Genomic DNA, 4,740 nt, shown 5'->3' on the forward strand with positions numbered 1-4,740 from the left:
TTATGCCATTTGATAGAAAGTGAACAGTCTTGATACGTGTTTATGTAAAGAAGATAACGTATTGGGCAGTAAATATTTTAAAACACTTCAGAAAAAGAGATTCAGTGATTCTGTAATGAGAAACGCGTGTTTTCAGTGCCTTTGGGATACACACGCACTAAAAATTATTAAATCTAAGTACAATTAAAGACCTGTTTCAAAGAATTTAAGAAACTAATTTGGAGGTTATAGTATGACAAAGAATTAAAGGAAAACAAAATCAAATATATTGAACACTTGAAGAGAAGAGAAAATAAACATGCTGTCGAAGTGCCCGGCTAGCTCAGTCGGTAGAGCATGGGACTCTTAATCCCAGGGTCGTGGGTTCGAGCCCCACGTTGGGCGCAGCACAGGTTTTTGTTACAGCACTTCATTTGCCTTGAATATTTTGAGGTCTCTCCACAGCAGTATAATTAAGAACGGTTTGGTGTTTTTTTTTTTTAACCGGATTAATTTAGATACTGTCAATATTAACCAGATCTTCGGAAAAAAGACCAGTTTGCAAACGAAACAGTTCTCAAACGGCGCTTGCGCACTTAAAAGCACAAGTTTTTCTTCCTTTCCCGGATCCCTCGCCTACCTCCTCCGTAAAGCACAGAAGAAACTGAAAAGGCCACTGTTTAAAGTTGAATTTGATTTTCTGTGTTACTGTGCATACCTGCATTATTGCTGATAGAGGGCAGTGTTTTATTTTATCGGAACAAAATTATAAGCCTCAATATTGGCAGCTTTTCTAAAACAAGCGATCCTATGTAAAAGCAGTTAGAGAGTCGGAGGACTTCGAAGAAAGTGCTTTCTTGTTTATTTTACTCTTTTTCTTCTCAATATAGGGCTTGTCCTGGGGTGGAGGTGGGGGAATGTCTTGTGGAGAAATACACAGTGAGAAATGTTTCATTCTGTTGTGAGATCTAGACAACCAGGGCACAATCAGGTTTTCTCCCATTGTTCGTGGGACTGTTTGGAATCTAACCATCCAATTGGATAGATATTAGGGAAATTAATATTCCGGTAGAGGGGAGGCTCTTTGAAACAGAAGCACAAAACAACTGAGACGTGAAATTTCGAGTAGGCAATTAGATATTGTGGGAGGCAGGACTTCCGCCTTTTTCGCCTCTTCACGGAGAACTTTGAAGTAATCAGGAAGAGAATGTCCACATCACAGCCAGGCACGTTCCAGGATCTCACTCACCCGACCCTGCAGGTGAACGACGCATGCTCCTACCTAAAGCACTAGTTCCTGTACTCGGCGTGTTACCCACTAGCTTTTCTCCTACTAAACGACCCATTTGTCTCTCCTCGGTTTTTCCCTTCAACGTACAAACATTCTGTTAATTCTCTATCTTAGAACAAAACGAAAACTTTGACCTAGTTTCCCTGCAGGCTACCGTTCTACTGTATTTCTCTGTTCCTCTTTGGGGCAAGTTACCCCACAGTCGCCTAAGGTCACATTCCTCTCCTCCCATCTCTTAAACCTGACAATGCCCTTCAGCCAAAAAAAAAAAAAAATCCTTGCAGCGAGGGAGACCTGTGGGGTTTCTCAGTAAGAGGGAGTTAGAAAGAACCTATTATAGGATTGGGGCTATAGTTGTGGAATTTTGCGGAGGGTTCCTTCTGGATTGGGTGTTCTCAGAAAGCAAGGGCAATTCTATCATCTAAATAAACCTTACCTATAGGGAAAGCCGACTAAAGGATGGATAAAGCTGAAACTGGTAAAGTCACTCATTTAGCAGGAGAGGATGATGTTTGGTGTTTTGAGCTGGACAGGGACCAACTTGTCTGAAGTGAATGGTTCTGTGAGATGCCAATTCCAAGTCCAGGCCTCCCCACTTGTGACAAACCCACTATAAATCAGGGGTTCCCACAATCTCTCCTGAGGTTTGTTAATTTCCTAGAATAGCTCACAGAACTCCGGAAAACAGTTTACTTATTCCTGGTTTATTATAAAGGATACAACTCAGGAGCAGCCAAATGGGAGAGATGCATAGGGCAAGGTATGGGGAAGGAGCGTGGAACTCCCACATCCTCTCCTTGGCATGGCACTCTCCCAGCACCTGAATATGTTCCCCATCCTGGAAGCTCTGTGAACCCTGTATTTTAAGGATTTTTATGGAGGCTTAATCACACAGGCATGATCAGTTATTGATCAATTTCCAAGTTCTGTTTCTAATCATGACTTAGACTTTCTGGCGACCAGACCTCATCCAGAAGTCATCCAGGAGCCCTCCAAGAGTTGCCTCATTAGAACAAGACACTCCTACTACCCAGGAAACTCCAAGGGATTTAGAAGCTCTAAGATGCTCCTAACACCCCCATCACGCAGTAATTGACAAGGATTTTAGGAGCTCTGTGTCAGAAACTAGGGGCAGACACCAAATATATATTTCTTATTATGTCACACTTGCCTAATTTGTCTTTGAGTCACTATAAGCCCAACCACAATCACCCTGACAACTACCCCACCATCGACTTTATCCTACACTATTTTTTCTATAGAAGGTATCATCTTCTTTTATTATTACCTCTCTTCACTTTCACCCACACGCTTGGAATGTTGGTCCACAAAGGCAGGATTTTTGTCTTCGCTCATGAATGTATCTCAAGCACCTAAATTAGTATCTGGCAGATGTTCAGTAAGTATGTGTTGAATTAGTGAATTAAGAAGGGTGTATTAGTTTCCTAGGGCTGCCATAAACAAAGTACCCCAAACTGAGTTACTTAAAAGAAATGTATTGTCTCACAATTCTGGAGGCTAGAAGCTTGAAATCAAGGTGTAGGCAGAGTCATGCTCTCAAAGGCTGTCTTGAAAAATCTGTTCTTTGCTTCTTTCTGTTAGCTTTCTGCTGTCATCAGCAACCCTTGGTATTCCTTGGTTTGCAGGTGCCTAACTCCAATCTCTGCCTCCGTTGTTACATGCTTTCTCCTTGTGTTTCTGTCTCACATGGCATTTTCCTTTTCGTATAAGGACACCAGTCATAGTGCCTGATTAGGGCTCACCCTAATAACCCCATCTTAATTTGATTACATCTGCAAAGACTTTATTTCCAAGTAAGGCCACGTTCACAGGTTAGGAGTTAGGACTTCAACATACCTCTCTGGGGCACACAATTCAACCCTTAAAAGAGGGCTCCATTCCTTAACCTCAGTCACTGGGTGTCTGCCACTTTATAGCTTTCTATAAAGCTATTATTTCAGCTTATATTTTGTATTATTCAATAATGACAATCTTTAATAAATAATCCAAATTCTACAAAAGACAATTTTATGTTTACTACAAGAGATAATGTTAATAAAATACTGAATCCATAAAACTGACAGTGAGTACACCTATTCCTGGCCATCCCACTGGTTGGTTTCAAAGTTAAGAAATGGAGCTTTGTTCTTATGGAACTTATATTCCAGAAAGGAAGATAAAACCTGTATAGAAACAAAAACAAGGTGAAATTGTAAGTGCCTCAGTTACAGATAATGTGCTTATGGGAAAGATCACTACCTTGGGGTAAAGGGTGCTGTGGAAAGCAGTAAGTCCCAGAGGACAGAGGGGTCTAACTTTAGGAATGAATATATTGGGAAACTGAATGGTAAAACTGAATTTTCATAGTTTTAGTCACTGGTTTAATATGGCTTTCAAGTTCTTTGTGATTTAATCCTAAATTATAATTTGCAATGCCTCATCTCAATGCAATGCTTTAAGATTTTGTGTCGAGAATTCAGTTCACATAGCCTGGAGTAACCCCCAGTTATTGAAATTCTCCTCATCTTTCAGGAACAAGGTCAAAAGCCTCCTCTATGAAGGCTTCCTTGGCTCCCTGGTCAGAACTAACTACATCAGCAATAAGCAATTGACCCCTTTATGGCACACACCACACTGTTTTGTATCGTCACTTGTGTACACATCCACTTCTGCTAACCTGTAACCCCTCTAAGGGCAAAGGTCCATGTCTTCCTGTTGCAGCATTTATAGAATCTAAAACTATACTAGGTACACAGCAGAGAGTCAATAAATACTGAATGAATCTTAGTTTGGGGCTACTAAAGTAGTATTACATGGTGACAAAGTAGAGCTAGAAGTATTTTAAAAAGTAATACACACACACACAAATGAATCCTTTCCTATTCTTTTTTTTTAATATATTTATTTTTGGCTGCGTTGGGTCTTCGTTACTGCACACGGGCTTTCTCTAGTTGTGGCGAGCGGGGGCTACTCTTTGTTGCGGTGCCTGGGCTTCTCATTGCAGTGGCTTCTCTTGTTGCGGAGCACGGGCTCTAGGTGCACAGGCTTCAGCAGTTGTGGCTCGCGGGTTCTAGAGCGCAGGCTCAGTAGTTGTGGCGCACAGGCTTAGTTGTTCTGCAGCATGTTGGATCTTCCCAGACCGGGCTTGAACCCCTGTCCCCTGCATTGGCAGGCGGATTCTCAACCACTGCGCCACCAGGGAAGCCCCAATCCTTTCCTATTCTTAATGCCAGGAACCAGCTCTTTCAAGTGTGACTTGGTGTTGGTATCTTCATACATAAAGCATATAGCAAAAGTAGGAAGGATCCAGAAAAAGGACAATCAAAATGATTAAACTATGAGTAAAGATGGACTTGGGATATATAGTCTAGAAAATGTATAAATTCATGCTCAGTCTTCAGGACTATGAGCATACATATGCATATACTTCCCATCGTCACAGGTACTTAGAAAGAATGAAACCAGCAAAA

The 4,740-nt window shown here is 41.4% G+C and overlaps 1 non-coding gene across 1 annotated transcript; it reads left to right on the forward strand.

Moving 5' to 3' along the window:
* Positions 1-311: 311 nt before the first annotated feature.
* Positions 312-384, forward strand: TRNAK-CUU (transfer RNA lysine (anticodon CUU)). Its single transcript has one exon. It is a non-coding gene; the product is annotated as a tRNA-Lys (tRNA).
* Positions 385-4,740: the final 4,356 nt, after the last annotated feature.

The sequence above is a fragment of the Eschrichtius robustus genome, chromosome 1 (assembly GCF_028021215.1).
Source record: "Eschrichtius robustus isolate mEscRob2 chromosome 1, mEscRob2.pri, whole genome shotgun sequence".
NCBI classification, from domain to species: domain Eukaryota; kingdom Metazoa; phylum Chordata; class Mammalia; order Artiodactyla; family Eschrichtiidae; genus Eschrichtius; species Eschrichtius robustus.